The sequence below is a fragment of the Diabrotica virgifera genome, chromosome 10, assembly GCF_917563875.1.
Source record: "Diabrotica virgifera virgifera chromosome 10, PGI_DIABVI_V3a".
In the NCBI taxonomy this organism is placed as follows: Eukaryota; Metazoa; Arthropoda; class Insecta; order Coleoptera; family Chrysomelidae; genus Diabrotica; species Diabrotica virgifera.
The window spans coordinates 4,859,704-4,878,367 of record NC_065452.1 but is presented as its reverse complement, the minus strand read 5'-3'; the positions used below and the strand labels follow the sequence as shown (position 1 = coordinate 4,878,367).

At 31.0% G+C, this 18,664-nt stretch overlaps 2 protein-coding genes across 2 annotated transcripts in view; both read right to left on the bottom strand.

The window, feature by feature from the left end:
* Window positions 1–18,664, bottom strand: part of LOC114324987 (probable G-protein coupled receptor CG31760) — a 1,828,242-nt gene that overhangs the window by 263,470 nt on the left and 1,546,108 nt on the right. The window lies entirely within an intron of this gene.
* The window catches only part of LOC126878652 (craniofacial development protein 2-like), a 462,172-nt gene continuing 461,834 nt past the window's right edge, over window positions 18,327–18,664 (bottom strand). Inside the window, exon 2 of the mRNA XM_050641495.1 lies at window positions 18,327–18,460. The gene's annotated coding sequence lies outside the window, so the exon portion shown is untranslated. The remainder of the gene's footprint in view (window positions 18,461–18,664) is intronic.

Sequence of the window (18,664 nt, the reverse complement as noted above, 5' to 3'; positions counted from 1 at the left end):
TATTAAACTTTTACAATTAGATTAACTATTTTTAAAATGATATATCATGACATTATGAATTAGGATGATATTATGAAATGTAAATAAAAATGGTCAAAAAATGGGGCCTTAAATTACATTTTTTGGCGCATTTTTTTGCTAGTGCAAATTTGTCTAGATATTTTACAGTTAGGTATAGCCTCCCCTATTGTAAAAATCACGAGCCGCCACTGACTGTCCCATATAGACTTCAAACGTTTATGGAAACTCTGAATAAACCACATGTTAGTGTTACGTTTGTTCTGTATTTTTGCCAAAGCGTGTAATTTGTTCTGCATAAACAAAAAAGATATACAGCATAATGGGGCGCTCCAATTTTACCTAAAACTGTAGCGTCATAAAAAACTGGTACAACCGAAAATCGTGTTTTTCAAGTTGTCTAAGTTGGTCTTGTTAAATGTATCATTCTAATTTCTAGGGCATCATTGCCAGTTCAACGAAAATATTATTGAACTCTTGAGCCAATTGTCGGACAGAATTCGGAATGCCGAACCATCTTCTATTTTAGAAATATTCTCGTTTTACCACTCTTACTTAATTGACTTACTCAATTGATTAAAAATTTACTTTGACCAACTTGTCAAATCTGCTGATGATATGTAATTAAATAAGTCATCGAGGACTGGACCTATTGCTTTTTATTATGTTTAATCGTTTAAATTTTTCAGTTATAAGTGGATTTTTTAAGATTAACAACGCTCTCTCTGGTTATTAAATTTATTATTTACGGTTTTCTGATGATGAAAATAATACCTATCTAAAAACTTTATATATTTTTGAACGTTATTTTTTTTATTTAGATTTACTGAAATTCCGTTATCTGTAATGACAACAGCGAAGTGATTCACGAACCATTGTGTCAAGTCTGAAGACAGGTTTACATTGGGAAAAAAGTGTACACGTTTTTTATGACGGAAAGTGTACGAAAAATCTGAAAAACCATAAAATTTATTGTTTTTGCGAAAACGTACAAATTACAGACTGTCAAACGTAAAGCTCCACTGTTTCGAATCAAATTCAAATGTTAAAAAAAATAGAGAGGAGAGAGCTAGGTTTGTTATAATTAAAAAGTAATATGTTTTCGAGAGGACAAAGTTAAAAGTTTTCATAAAGTACAGTGGGCCAAAACAGTAATGATTCAAAATAAGACTTTTGTAATAAAAATGGTATCTTGATAAGAAAGGAAGAATTAATGAAAGCTCACTTAACCAATGTAACCGAACAAGGTTGGGAAAAAAATGATAACTAGTACAGTACGTTTATAACCAAGTTTGGAATATATCGTTGCATTTCATATTTGAGTGATTACCTTTTGCGCCCACTGTAGATAATTATAAATTGGAAGTGGATTTGTTTTTAGGCCAAATTGTTATAGAATATTACATACCGAGGTTTATGCATATTTGCGTGTTGCAGATGAATTCCTGGTCAAAAATAGATGCATCGTATTTTAGTCTTCAGAAAACCAAATTATACGCTTTGGCAAAATTGCAGAACAAACCTAGCACTAAGTTGTGGTTTATTCAGATTTTCTCTAATCGTTTGGATTCTATATGGGGCAGTACAGCTTTACGTAAAACTGGAGCGCCACATTGTATGTTGTATAACTTTTTTGTTTATGGGAAACTAATTACTCGCTCTGGCAAAAGTGCAGAACAAACCTTGCACTAACTTCAGGTTTATTCAGATTTTCTCCAATCCTTTGGATTCTATATGGGGCAGTACAGTTTTACGTAAAATTGGAGCGCCATATTTTATCTTGTATAACTTTTTTGTTAATGCTCAACAAAATACAGGCTTTGGCAAAAATGCAGAGCAAACCTAGCACTAACTTGTGGTTTTTTCAGATTTTCTCCAATTTTCTGGAATCTATATGGGGTAGTATAGCTTTACGTAAAATTGTAGCGCCAAATTATATCTTGTATATCTTTTTTGTTTATGCAGAACAAATTACACGCTTTGGCAAACATGCAGAACAAACATAACACCAACTTGTGGTTTATGCAGATTTTCTCTAATCGTTTGAATTCTATATGAGGTAGTACAGCTTTACGTACAATTTTAGCGCCACATTGTATGTTGAATATTTTTTTTGTTTATTGGAAACTAACTATTCGCTTTCGCCTTGAGGTAGAACATACTTAGTACTAAGTGGCTATCTGTTTGAATATTCCGGAAAGTTTTTGTTTTAGAGTGGGCCGTACAAGTTTATGTAAAGTTAAAATGCCAAATATTTTTTTCAATAATTATTTTATTTTTTAGAACAAACTTCAAAATTACATAACAAACTAGAAAAAACCTAGCAATAACTGCTACATTTGTAAAAAAATATATTGGGAATTGGGGCAATACAGGTTTACAGACATTTAATATGTATCGAAGATTCATCACCTACTTCTCAACCAAATTGCATCCAAAATCGTCACCCCAATATAACAGATATTCAACCAATTATCCATTCTTCACAATCTCCATTCCAGTCAACTAGTTCACAATAAAAAAGAAACAATATTCATTCATTAGATTCAAATCCCACACAAAGACTTATCCAGCCAGATAACGCTGAGATTAATAATATCAGTCAAAATCAACCTCCGTCATCCTCTGACACTCAATAGTCTAAACTCTAAACGAACGGTATCAGAAATAATGATTCCTCCGACAGCAGTAGACCAGAACCCATTTAAAGAATCTCTACTTAAATCTATGAAACCCAAAACTGTACCTGAAGATGATAAGAATTTAGCAGAAGATCTTAGTAATTGCACTAGTTCTTTTTTTTTCAAGATAATTCTGATAACTGATATTTAACCCAGGAAGAATTAATTGATTTCTTCGAGAATGCACACGGTTCTGCCTATCCTCTCAGCATTGCTAAAACGTATTCAGAAAATAATTTTCCAAGGACTATTCAATTTTTTGACTGAAATACATCAAGCACTAACTCCCAAGTATCTTAAAAGTAGTGATGAGCAAAACAAGAACAAGACCAAGACCAGGCTAGTCTTGGTCTTGGTCTTGTTCTTGCAAGCTTGGTCTTGGTCTTGCAGCTAAAAGGCAGTCTTGGTCTTGGTCTTGGTCTTGCACTAGCCGGGCTTGTTCTTGGTCTTGGTGTAGCTGCAAGAGTCTTGCTGGTCTTGCTTTTTTGGTAGTAATAATTTGAACCAAACAATTTCGAATAAAATGTACATTGAAATAAATAAAGATGTGAAGAATGAAACTATATTTTTTGCTTTAAACTTTTAACAGAATGTAGAATGTAGTTTCAAACGGATACCAATTTTAACATTATACATTCACCTAATGACCTAATTATTTCTCTCTATATAAAGAGATTAGAGTATATTTTTATAATGGTAATGTTTATCAGTAGGAAAAACCTGCATTTACAACCCTTGTTGCAATTGCCGGCCTTCGGTTGTGTCACGTTGTGTTTTGCATGCTGTCGATACCTACCGCCTGCCTTCAGACCACGTCTGAGTCTTGATTATTGTTTATTGCCCATGTATTTTAATAAAATGTTAAAGAAAAAGAGCTTCTTAAAGGTGCCACAAATGGTCGGGGACCTTCAATTCACGGATTTTACGAAAAGGGATAAACGGTTTATAGTTGTTAACAGATAATAATCTGCTCCTTTCACTCGAACACTGTAGTATTTATCCTACGAGGGTCAAATTTAAGAACATAAATTAAATTTTTTTAAGAGAACACAAAAATCAAAAATTTTTTACTCTATTTAATCATTATTTAATATAATTAACTTTTTTTAAACTAATTAAAACCTACTTTTTAGTAAATACGTACATATTTACCATACCTATTTATAGACCTAATACAATAACATAATAACTAAACCTAATGGGGAGTATAAACGCTTAATTCTGTAATTTGTTATCTTGCAGTTCTTTAATTTTATTTAAACTACATTGCTCTCGTAACACGAGTTATTCGCACTTTTTATTTTCACATATTTTGGATTTAATACCCATTATAACATTTAAAAAGTTGAAAATATTCGGATGTGGGTAGTAAAAACTAGAATTTAAAACACACTGAAATGATGCGCATGCATTTCAAGTGCGGCACATACTATTTGTACTACTGGCCCTTTCTGGGGAAAACCTAGATTCTTCCAAATAGTTTTCAACTATGAGATCAGTAAAATTCTTTACACGTTTGTCATCCGAGATTTTCACAAATAATTCAACTTCCAACTTTCGTTGATTGTAAAAAATTAATCCAAAAAAAAATTTTAAAAATTTCCCAGTATCGGAATTTTTGTCATTATATTCAGAAACTGAACCTAAGCTTTGGATTTTGCGATATCAAGCTTGACACATTACAATCGACAACCAGTTATTTTTTATTCAGGCCACAATGCTTTCGCAGCATTGTGAATCCCTTTTCAAAATCTATTATGATATTTTTTGTATTCATTTTAAATTTAACGACCTACATTTTTCCTCGATTATGCGAAAAGAATTGAAATAAGTGTCAGTAATTTTATTAGACAAAAAAGCGAAAACTACTGGTACATAAAAACCGTTTTAATTGCATTTTTTTAAATGGATTACCCTATCTATAATTACGTTTTTTTCATCTTACAAGTAATTTCAATTGTCCTTGAACTGTCGCCGTTTGAAAACTTGCCTTCTGGACACTTTGAAGGTTGAGAAAATGCAAACCGTTTGACTTAATCAAAACGACTTAAAAATATAACCAAAATATTATGTATTTTAAAAATTCGATATTGTTTAAGGTTTCTTACAATGTCAGTATATATTGTTGAACTAAAAAAATAAAGTTAAATAATAAAAACCAATTTTTCTCAAAAAAGTGCAAGAGTCTTGCAGGTTGGTCTTGGTCTTGCGTGGTCTTGCAAGGTTCGGTCTTGGTCTTGGTCTTGTTCTTGCAAGCTTGGTCTTGGTCTTGGTCTTGCAACCAAAAGGCGGTCTTGGTCTTGGTCTTGGTCTTGCTGCAAGACCAAGACCAAGACCGCAAGACCAAGACCAGTCTCGCTCATCACTACTTAAAAGTCGCTGTACTGAATAAAAAAAAAATAAGTTATAAAACAGTATGCAATCTACACTTTTACTGATCCGAGTAACGACACCTCTTCTGACATTTAATAGAACAACCATGACAAAATGGCAAATAAATTGGAATAATTCAAACCCTACGCTAAGAACCATCAAACAAAGTGTGTTGCAGTCGAAACTCCCTACTAAGGGAAGACACCACACCAAGTAATCATAATACATGTAGACTGTGACTTGGACATACGAAGATCACCAATGATTTTATAAAGGAAGGAACCTCATCTGATGTGTTATTTGTGTGATAGAGAAGACTCTCAATTTCGTACGTGCCATAGGACTGATTAACCAAATTTAATATTTACTTTGTAATTTGAAGTAAATACAGTTCAATGCTAATAACCTTATGTTCTCGAAGCAAATTGTAAATAAAAACGAACTAAATAAAAAGAAAATCTAAAAATAAATTAATAACCAGAAAACGTTATTAACTTGCATTCAAACCTATGTAGTTTCCCGATGGTAAAATGCAGGGTAGAAATATCCGCCATAGACAACTTAATATTTCATACGGTATTGTTAGAAATCCCGATAAAGCATTAATTACGAACTCATGAGGGTACTTAAGGGATTTAAAGATTAAACTTTAACAATCTAGTTTACTAGACGCGTGTTGGGATTCGATCAATAATTGCGGATAAACGATTAAACCACTTAACACGTTTAATTTTAAAAAAATCTGTTTTATCTGGTAGCTTGAAGGAAAATCGCAAACAAGGATTACTTCACATCTGGGGTATTAACTGATATAATCCGACCGCTTGTTTTTTTTGTATACACTCACCGGCACAAAATTCCGCCACCCAAACTTTTTGGTTATGTTTGATAATTTATAACTTGATTAATTGTACTCCGATTTTCAAGATTCTTGCATAAGTTTATAGGTACATATTTTGGTGTCGTTTGTTATTATTTCCATAACAAAATTTTTTTGCTTAGATGGCATTATGAGTGAATTTAAGCGTTGTATTTTCTCCTAATTTTAAAAAAATCGGTGGAAAACTTGGAGGGCTGATTTTGTTACATACTCCTTTTGTATTGTCCTGAATATATTCCTAAGATTTTGTTTTTTGAATTATCCGAATATCTCTTTTCTTGTAAGAGCTGTACATTTTTTTGCAAATAAAATCACTGATTGACTCATAAACATAAATATCTTAAATAGAGGTTGAATTATTGATAATATTAGAATTGCTCGCATGCAGCCCAGATCTCTCTATTCACCGACGCTCTTTCACACCGATCACAAACAGCTGTGAAGGCTTTTTCTCGTATTATGTACCGACAGGGTATTTTCCTTCCGTAAAATGTTTGTTTTTCTAATTTAAATTGAAGCTAGTGAACACAAACAACCGCAAAGATACACAAAATCATCATCTGGAACAAAATTGCTTAGCTATTCATTTATTCTTCACGACAAACTCGCAAAATCTCAAATTTAGATAAGAAAATCATTTACGTATACGGGGAACTGCTAACCGAGTTGTAATAAAAGTATTTGCAAATAAAAGTAAAAGTGTATTAATGAATGTTTGTTTTTTGAATGTTTGAAATTCTAATAAAATTATTTTATTTATCGACCCGAAACAAGCTGCTCACAAAAATTACTGAAAACTACTATTACAATCAATTACTTTTAATGGGAAATAAGCCACAATTTTACCAAAAAAATTATTTTATTAATAGACCAGGGCGCATCTGTAAAAATATTAGTACATTTGGACGTTGAGAGGTGACTCAAATTTTTTTGCAGAAATTGCTTGAAAATAAATCAAATAATAATATTTGAGTTATCCTCCCTCTCAAAAAGGTCCGGAACATTGTTTAAATAATCAAAATGTCAAAAAATTAAGGAAAAATTCGATTTTTTTCTTCGTTTTTTGATTATAACTTTAAAAGTATTCATTTTCGAGAAAAGTTGTACTGACATAAAAGTGGCATAATTAAATTTCCTACAATATAGAGTTAGCTAACAATTTAAAAAATAGTCACCCTTTTGCAAAATAGCAATATTTGCGAAAAAAATATACAAAAACAAGTATTCGCATTTTACGTTTTTCAACCATTTATGCTACATTTAGGACCTTCATATTTCACTCAGAAAAACTTTATGATACAGTAAAATAATATTGTAAATTTTGTTAAGATCGGTTTCATAGATTTTGCAAAATAAATTTTGCAATCCAGCTTTCGCAAAAAAAATTCATTTTTTCAAAATGTTACAGGACAGAATAGCAAGCAGAATAGAAAGCAGATAGCAAGTTGAAATTCTTTTTTGCGTATAGAAGTTTACTGTACCTTTCATTTGCAATTTTGCAAAATTTAAATCGATCAAGAACACGGCGTCAGGAATTTTTTTAAATAAACATTAAATATTGGTGCTACGCGCAGGACAGCGAATAGTTTGCTCTGATTGGACATTCCAATGACCTTTGATAATGATTAATACATTTTAATTTTTATTACATTTCGATATAAATAAATAAATTTGTTTATTGCAAAATAAAAACACATACTCTATCCTTTGAAATAACACTTTAATTAGCAAAAACTTTCTTTGTTCATATATTTTAACTAAGACAATAAAAGTTTATTATTTTTAAACATAATATGCAATTGTTTAAACAATATTTCACAAACAATAATAAAATTAGTTTGATTTTTGTGGAATTAAAATATTAAAATACAACAAAATATAGAGTAAGAAAATAATATATTAGATAAAGATTGGAAGAAATTTTGGTGGAAATCAACTTGTGTGAATCGAACACCGCTGTCCTGGGCGTAGCACCAAAAACTAATGTTTATTTAAAAAAATTTCCTGACGCCGTGGTAATTAATCGGTTTTAATTTTGTAAATTGCAAATAAAAGGTACAGTACACTTCTATAAGCAAAAAAAAATTCAACTTGCTATCTGCTTTATTTTCAGTTCTGTAACATTTTGAAGAAATGAATTTTTTTTTGCGAAAGCTGGATTGCAAAATTTATTTTGCAAAATATATTAAACCGATCTTAATAAAATTTATAGTATTGTTTTACTGTATCATAAAGTTTTTCTGGGTGAAATGTGTAGGTCCTAAGTGTAGCATAAATGGTTCAAAAACGTAAAATGCGAATACTTGTTTTTGTATGGTTTTTTCGCAATTATTGCTATTTTCCAACTAGAGTGACTATTTTTTAAATTTTTAACCAATTCTATATTGTAGGAAATTTAATTACGCAACTTTTATGTCAGTACAACCTTTCTCAGAAATGAATAGTTTCAAAGTTATAATCAAAAAACGAAGACAAAAATCGAATTTTTCCTTCATTTTTTGACATTTTGATTATTTAAACAATGTTCCGGACCTTTTTGAGAGGGAGGATAACTCAAATATTATTATCTGATTTATTTTCAAGCAATTTCTGCAAAAAAATTTGAGTCACCTCTCAACGTCCATCTCAAAACAGATGCGCCCTGGACTATAACGTTTCGAAGCCCAAATCGGGTTTCGTTGTCAAAATACAAAATACTACTAAAATAAACAAAAATGTTGTTGCTAAGTAAAAAAATTCTTCTAACAATTTATTTAATCTGACTCATTTATATTGGCAATTCAGACGTATATTATACATTTTAAAGTAGAAGACTTTAAAATTATACCACCAATATTTATGAGTTGCGTTCCTGGGACGACTTTACTAAAAGATAGTTCATTCGATTACATGAAATCAATCCCAACTCAAGAATATCCGTCACAAAAAAAATCATAGCATGTGATCTGTCTTTAAAAAGACAACCAAATGTAACGATGACAGTAAAATTCTCGCGTTAGAGATTCCAAAGTAAATCACAAGGGAAAACCAGGAAAAAACTTCGTGATACTATCCCGATATCGTAAGTATTTGGTCTTACATTTAATTTACTTTCAAAAAACTAATACCAAATTCTGACTTTAATATGTTTAAATTATAAATAATATTACTAATACATAGATATACAATGAGTAATACTAAAATATAAAATTTGTATTAACTCGATATGTTATTGACTTACTAATCGTGGTATTTTCTTTCTATTGACTTCATCTTTCAGTATGGGTAACCATATCTTACTGCATTCTACCGAGGAATTTGCGACACAATTGGTTTCATTTAGCATAATTAGAGCCGCTTCTTTGATTTTTCTCTTTTTATTATCTGATTCTTTCAGGACTATACTTGAATCTCTCCAATGAACTCTATGTTCATTATCCAATGCATGTTGATATATTTGAGATTGATCAAATTCTCTATTCTTAATATAAGACTGATGTTCACTTATTCTAACGTCTAATGGTCTTGACGTTTCACCTATATAAAACTGTTCGCATTCACAAGGTATTTTATAAATACAATTCTTTGTTCTTTCTTGTTCACTGTTAGGTTTAGTTTTAGATAATAAAATAAATTTTTAGATAAGAAAACGTTAATAAAATCATTTTTCTGGTAAAATTGTGGCTTATTTCCCATTAAAAGTAATTGATTATAAAAAATGCCACAAGAAAATAGCTTCAGAACAAAACTACTATTACATTTTCTTTCCAATTTAATAATGAAAATTATAAAGGCTTTTTTTCAACATTAAGTTATTGACGTAGAAATACTCGAAGGTTCCCGCCTGTCGTCCTAAGAAAGGCGTCCTTGAGTTCCTTTTCAGTTCAGTTGTAGCTAATGAAAAGTAGGTTCTTTATCGTCAAATTCCAAGTTGAATATTTCAATGTGAAATAACCCAAAAACGGAGCACTTTTCGGTGAAAATTCATTTCAACTTTTTCAAAGTGTTTAAAAATAAAATAAAAATTTTATTTGTATTTTTAATTCAGTTGCAATGCGAAGGCAAAACAATCTTACTTTTCAATTAGAATACGGAGTGCAGTCCAGTCACTTGAATTGCAATTTTCGGCTCTTATTGGAGCTTCATCGGAAAGAATGTAGGCTTGTTCTCCATCTTCTCTTGTTCTCTTTTTCTTCTTTTTCTGTTTAAAAAAGGTTTATTTTTGTTTTTTAATTTTTGTTATTTTTTGTTATTTTTGTTTTTAAATCACCCCCTAATTAGCATCACAAATAAATTTTATCATTACCACTTGACAAGTTACTTTTGCTTATACATTATTTATATGATCTGTAAGTTTCATCGATTCAAAGTGCTTATTTTTGAAAAAGCTGTAGTTAAAATGGCTTGAACGAGTAACTAATCGCGAGTTTAGGCAAATTTTGAACAGCCATAGCATAAACAATTTTTGTCTAACAGGAAAACAAAGGATCCAAAATATTCAGAAAAGCAAACCGTACATTTTATTGCTATTTGAGATTTTTGATATTGCTAATAATTTTTAAGTTAATTCCATAAAAAATTCCATTTTTTCAAAATTAAACAAAAATGTTTTATTTTAAACCCATTTTTTTTTAAAATGAGCACTTTGAACCTATGAAACTTTTAGATAATATAAACAATACATAAGTAAAGTAACTTGTGAAGCGGTAACGATTAATTTTATTTAAGAAGCTAATTAGGGGGGATTTTCGCGATTTTTTAGAAAAAATAAAAAAGACCAGCAATATTCTGAGCGTGACTCACTTACTTTAAATGTTAGAAGTTTTCTTAAAAAACAAAAATAAACCTTTTTTAAACAGTTTAAAAAAGTTGTAATTAATTTTCCCCTAAAAGTGTTCCGTTTTTGGGTTATTTCAAAGAGAAATATTCGATTTGGAATTTAACGAAGAAGAACCTACTTTTCAATAGCTACAACTCTGCTTCTACTGGGTCTACAGACCTCATGCATACACCATTTTTTTCAATGTTTTATAAGCTATATTATCTATTGCTAAGAACATTTTTTCGCTAAAATACTTACTTTTTGAGTTATCTTCTATATAAAAACTCTATAGAATAAAAGTTACTTAGAATTAGCCATTTTATACAATTTCGGACTTATTTTGAACGTATATTTTTTCACCACCGAGAAAAAATTTTTCACCCCGTATTTACCCATTTTTGTAAAATGGAGTTGATGTAGAATTGTAAACTTTTTCTTATATAATAATAGACAATTTCAACTACCTATTCCCAAATTTTCATCCTTCCTTTATTTTTTTGGAGGTTTTCGTAAAATTTTGTGTTTCCTGATAGGGCTAACACGAGTGGGGAAGATTTATTTTTATTACCTTTGTAAGATGTGGAGGTTAACCATTGTTATCCATTATTTACTAAATCTTATTTTAGTGGATTCGGTTAAAAGCTTTTTGAAGACAATGAAAACTATACCAGTTTACAGGTTAAATTCCCCATACTTATGATAACGACTTCAATGAAAATAATCCTTATAGACGGGTCTAGTTAGACTCAAAAATAGGAGTGAGGTTACAATAATTACCATCAAGCTGAAAATTGGCAGGATTGTTCAAAATATCATCTTAAATGAAATCTAAAAGTCCTAATAAATCCGACCCGAGCTAAAAAAATTACGCGGGGTAAAAGGTCACCAAATATGGTTTTTAGCGATTTTCAGCAAAACGGTAAGGTTTATCATAAAATAAGTTCTAACAAAAAATGTAGATTAGATAATTATCTATAAAAAATATCTTTATACTTTTTTTCGTAAGAGCCACCGTTTTTGAGATACAACGATTCAAAGAGTTGAAAGAGTTCTAATCGTCATAATATGTATGTATTAGTACACCACGTACAATTACACATAATAATATAAGATATTATAAATATGATGATGTTTCTACTATACAGCTTGCGGTCTACCGAGGGATGCAATGTATAAGCTGTATTATATTACAGTGCCAACAAAAAATCTTTAGAAAATGAATCTAACGCGAAAATAAGAATTATTATTTCAATTCTACGGATTATTCCCAACAAAAATAGTAAATTGATATGACAAAGTATAAACTTATAATAATTCTTCTTAATTATGCGTCTTATTTTATTTGTAAAGATGGGTTTTGTCGGAATAAACACGTTCTATCAGTACGTCGGCACACGTCGGCTAATCTAATCACCCTACCTATTCTTTTCTCAGAAGGGTTTGAACATAATAATGAAAACCTACTTTCTAGGCAAAATGATTATTGCTAAGTACCAATAAACATTTCAATATACAATAAACTTTATGCAAATTTAGTTTGTTTACTATTAGGCAAATTACACCGTTATCTTCCTGGGTGGCAAAATCTTTCAGGTAGATGACACCCTCGAGGTATTAGGTAATTAGTCTTGAGTACTACTTCGGAGTGCAAATACGTGTTATTACTTGAATGTGCTGAAGTTTAAAAAAAAACTAATTCAACTCCACAAGAAGTTATTTCTAACGGAATTAGCTTTCTTCTCTCTTGTATGGAGCGCCTAAAAAACTAAGCGCTTAGATAAGTTTCGATATGCATGTTTCTTTAAAAATACTCAAAATAAAAAAACAAGTGCAATTATCTTGTCTTCCTCCAACCTCAGCGCCTGCCCATCAACATTTTTTTCGGGTATATTACCAAGTTCAAGTGTGGCTTGGTTATCAGCTAGATCCAAAAGACTGGAGATGGAAATTAGTCGACAGTTCATTAGAACCTATTCAAACTTTACTCCCACCTGCGCTGGAAAAATTCCTGAACACAATTTTTTGCAACTGTAAAAAGGGATGTAGCGCTAAATGTGGTTGCAAAAAAGTTGGACTATTTTGTTCGGTAGCATGCACTAGTTGTCAAAACCGGTTGTGCTCCAATGTTGAATCACCAACAATTGAGGATTCATTTGATTCTATCGAGGAGCCATGCGATGTGTCATTATTGGGGCAATTTCTTGCACCCAGGATGGACAAGAAGAAGAAGAACTAGAAGGTGAAGAAGAAGAACAAGGGGAAGAGGTAGCAGAAGTATTAAAAAATTATGAACCAGTTGGATAAATTTCCCCTTTTTTTTATGAATTTATACCGCTTTTTATAACTTTTATCATTTTTAACCCTTGCCAATATCAATTATTATTCAGTAGCTTCAAATTAAACAGCATTATTTAGTAGCTTCAAATTAAACAGAATCATAACAGATCCATGGAATGAGCCTACTGGGGAAACCACGTTAAAAAATGCGCTAAGTACACTACGACAAAGGTGGTGTGGAAACGCGTGCGCATATTATGACGATTACAACTTTTTGAATCGTTGTATCTCAAAAACGGTGGCTCTTAGAAAAAAAAGTAAGAAGACATTTTTTATAGATAATTATCTAGTTTACATTTTTTGTTGGAACTAATTTTATGATAAAACTTACCGTTTCGCTGAAAATCGCTAAAAACTATATTTGGTGACCTTTGACACCGCCTAAATTTTTTAGCTCGGGTCGGATTTTTGAGGACTTTTTAGATTTCATTTATGATGGTATTTTGAACAATCCTGCCAATTTTCAGCTTGATGGTAATTTTTGTAACCTCGGATGTGTAAGTTGACCGGAGTATTAAGTTCATAGCAAAGATCAATCAACGTGCCTTATTAAGTCTCCTTTGACATTGGCGATTAACACAAGACTCTTTGTCTTATGTCTTTGTCACATCACATGAGAAACCCGTAAGGAGAAATGTGTTAGTAACAATAATTTTCCTCTTTTTTAAGAGTTAATTATAACGAGTTGGGGATCAGAAGACACCATATAAAACGTGATTACCCTCGTGATGAACTACACGACTAGATGATGGAAGCAAATGATCAGACCAAAGACTAAACAGAACATCCGCTTCAACAAATTTACTTCGGAACACACACAAACACACAGACACACAATAGAAATCCCGACCTGAATGCGTATTGTATACCCGTAGGAACATTTGGGCTTACAATTCATTGGGGTGAGGAGGATTGGTCCAGGTAAATCAAGAACGAATCATTCGAGCCTCAATGCGCTCCAGGCATTCTTCCATATATTCCCCCTCATGATGCGCTCTGAGAGTCTACGATCATAGTAATGCTTGTCACGTTAAAGTCTCGAGAAACGAGACTCCCACATGACGTCTTCGCAGTGAGAAGTGCAGGAGAGTGTGAGGCTGTTTAGTCCTGTGGTCTTCTTTTTATTGTCATCTTTATGTGTTTTGTGTGTCCGAGCATCTAGCTACCAGATCTAAGTCTACCAGAGCCTTTCAGCTGCACTGAACCAAAAAAGTAGGTAAATATATTGAAAAAAACATTGATTCAAAAACGGGGAGCATTAATTTTCGTCCAAAGATCAGTATCATTGGTCCAATGTAAGTAGATACATTAACTAATGCTCAAAAACATTAATTTTTATGAATTAGTACGTTCATTAAATGTACTTTCTAGTTAAGAATCAATGTATCGGTACATTGAATCAATGTATCGGTACATTGAATCAATGGATCGGTACATTGAATCAATGGATCGGTACATTGAATCAATGTATCGGTACATTAATTCTTAACTAGAAAGTACATTGAATGAACGTACTAATTCATAGAAGTTAATGTTTTTGAGCATTAGTTAATGTATCTACTTACATTGGAACAATGACACTGATCTTTGGACGAAAATTAATGCTCTCCGTTTTTGAATCAATGTTTTTTTCATTATATTTACGTACTTTTTTGGTTCAGTGAATGTCATCTTGTATAATAGTATATAACATACAAATAGTTAATAAGTAAACAAAATAACGACTAATATCTACAAAAATATTACAAAATATAGTTTGAAGCAACGATTTTTTGCCGATTCTCAAACTAATATTAAGTATCTATAAGTTTAAAGAAAAATATATATATATTTTTAATTAACACAAACAACTTTTTATAATGTAATTTGGAAAAAACTGAATAACTAAATATAACAGAAATTGATTCTTATGAAATATATAAAAATATATATATTTATATTATATAAAAAATGTATACCTGATATCGTGAAAATAAATACATCTACAATAACATCTCCATAAATACAACATATCTCTGGGATTAACTATCACTACCCATACAAAAAACAAATGATTGAATATCATTTTTCTTTGATTTCAAAAATCTAATATGATCTTCGACTTCTTGCTGGGTCTTAATTAATTAAAGTTTACGAAAGCTTGGATCAAGTAAAAAGTGTTTTCTTTTCACATAAAATTTGCTGAATTCCCCAATAATACAACCTTTTATATATATATATATATATATATATATATATATATATATATATATATATATATATATTTGGTTGTCCATTAAGATCTTTTTTTAACCATTTTATTAGTTCGTACAAAATATCTATGTAGAACCCAAAGAAGAACTGCATGTTAGCCACCTACAATTTATATTAATAATTATTATAAAAAAAAAATCAATCTAAATAGTGAACATAGTTGTATTTTTGGGTATCACTTTTTTTATAGAAATATTTTAATTTATACTGAAAAAAATTGCTAGATGTTGAGATGTTTATTTTTACTTTGATAGATACTACCGACTGCAAGAGTTAATAACATTTTTCAATTATTTACGGTTTATTCACCTAAAGATTTAATTTACTAATTTTTTATAAGATTATACCATTTAGAAATATTTTCAAATGGTTCCTATTTTCTTTTACCTATGTATCAAATTAGCTTTTGAAAAAATTTACAGAGGACAAAAATTAATTAATACTAGATATGCAGGATTGAATAATGAAATAGGTACTTACATTCCGTAATGTCTTCATGGGTAATCTTTTCAAATAAAAATGTATTTGTTTTATCCTTGATATGACTTTCACACCGAAGAAAGGAGATAACTCTTTCGAAATTGCTGTCCCATCCATCAATAAGTCCATTTCCATTTCCAAATGCCACTCCAAAGTCCATATCCATCTGCAAAAGTGGAAATAGAAGTACAACTTTTTTTTATAGAAATCCAACAAAATAATTTATAAATAGTTAGAAATATATGTAAATACATACCTTAGAAAAATCAACCAAACACTAGTGCCAAACACCGCTCCTCAGAGTCTGCAGGGTGACTGTTTGCTATGAGACTGCAACTGTTATCTCGTGATTTTTTTCACCAATAAAAACACTTATAGATTTAAAAGAAATGTATCAGTTTATGTACAAGATTATTGCTACAGTGTATTGATCATTGATTCAGGTATACCTATTACATTAATACAATGATTGCGTTGCATCAAAACAATGTATCGAGTTATTAATCAAAGTCGAAAACATTGATTTAATGTTACGAAAACATTTATTCAACGAGTTCGTAATTTAAAGAAAACTGTACATTAGTGCAACGTTTTACATTCATTAATTTAACCGCGTAATCCTGATGTATAGTTTCATATATACAATGAACAAATTATTAGTATGATGAAAAAAGTCATTGGATAGATAAAACAATTCATTGGATTGATGATTCTATTCATTATTTTTTAATGAATAGAATTATATTGTAATAATGAATATGGTCATTACTTAATGACTACATGTTTATAGTATTAACGAAATTTTCATTAAATCAATGTAAAAAAAGTCAATGATTAACGTTCATTGGTACTATGTACAATATTTTTTTCAGTGTGATAATATGATAAGTTCGATATAAAATTTATTCCAAACTCTACGGATTTACAATTTTGATTTACATGTATTGTAATTTTATTTGGTCGGGCTAGTATGTCTATTGAGTTGTATGCCGCGATATTTGTCGATTTCCAGTTTTTTGAGGACGTTTTCAATGTACCTACAGTTAATACGAGTAATTAAATATTTTTTTATTACCTTTTTAAGATGTGGACGTTAACCATTGTTATTCTTTATTTACTAAATCTTATTTTAGTCAACTCGGTCAAAAGCTTTTTGAAGGCGATGGAAACCAGACTAGTTTACAGGTTAAATTCCCCATACTTATGATAACGACTTTGACACACTTTTTTCTTAAAGTGCCTTACTAAGTCCACTTGACGTTGGCGATTAACACGATAAGACTATATGACTTATGTTTCTGTCACATCACACATGACACTCGAAAAGAGAAATGAGTTAGTAACAATAATTTTCCTTTTTTTAAGAAGCAGTTAATTATAACGAGTTGGGTATCAACTACACGACTAGACGATACAAGCAGATGATCAGGCCAAAGACTGAATAGAACATCTACAAACAGACACATACTAGTAATCCCGACCTGAATGATATTGTATACCCTTAGGGTTTGTTTACTACGGAGACCAAAGGATGGTATCGCTAGTATCCTACTCTAAATATTGGTGAACGCGCGCCTTTAAAATAATGCATCTGGTGATCGATAATATGGTACGAGCAGTACGAGGGATACCAGGGAGCGAGGGTCGGCACCTCGTCATGAGCATAACTTTAGGAATATATGGGCATACAATTCATTGGGGCGATGAGGATTGTTCCAGGTAAATCAATAACGAATGATCTGAGCCCCAATGGTGTAACATTCTATCAGATTCTTTTAAAAGTGACTGTTTAGCAAGATCCCGAGTTGTTTCAATTGAAGTGCGTTCTTTTTCATCTCCCTCATTTCCTTTAACGCCAATACTGGCATTGTCTTTCTCATTTACAGCAATTATCGCACACGCATTATGTATGTTCGATTGAGCTGTTAGTGTTACCTGTATCTTCAATATGCTAACTGTGAATCCTCGGTTGTACTGTTCAGTTCCATATCACCACGGTGCTTTGCTTCATCATCAGCGTCATCAGAATGATCTGCTATTATCGCTTATAAATGTTCTTCTGATTTCGGATAAAGTACCAGGAGGTAAGGATGGTTTTAATCCTCCTTTAGCCTTATGTATTTAATACATTAAATAGTGTATTACACAGTGTAGGGATAGCGGTTTTTGACAAAACACCGGTTTTAGGTTATACCGGTTTTTTTTCTTACGGTTTAACCTGGCGGTTATAACCGGCCAAAAAACCGGTTTTTTGCAAAAACCGGTTTTCGGTTTTTTAATCCAATAGGTTAAAATGTTACATTTACAATGCACTCTAGTTTACGATACTCCACTCGACTCGATACTCGATATCAACATGATCAAAATTAGTACTATCGAATGAACATCAATATCAATATAAATAAAACACAATAATTTAATAAAACCATTTTATTCTATTAATTATTGTATTTATTTATTATTTTATTATTATTATATATTTTTCCTGTCGTTTTTTTATAAACTTTTTTCCTGTCGTTTTCCCAAGTATTTCAATAGCAGTCTCTCTAATACTACTAGCCATTTTTCTCCAAATTGTATTAGGGCTTCCTTTCATGTTCCAACATATTTTTTCTACTATTCTTCTCCTGAATAGACCTTCTTTCTCATCTTTCAGCAGCCACCACTTGATTTTTGTGGTCCTCTCCGATATTTTTGTTTAGTTTCGCTTTTTACTTCGATGTCCAGAACAAGCAGCTTATGTTGTTGGCTTACTGTCTCTCTAACTATTACCCTGCAGTCCTTGCATTCACGTATGTCTTCTTTCCTTATCATGAAATATTCTATTTGGGATTGATGTTG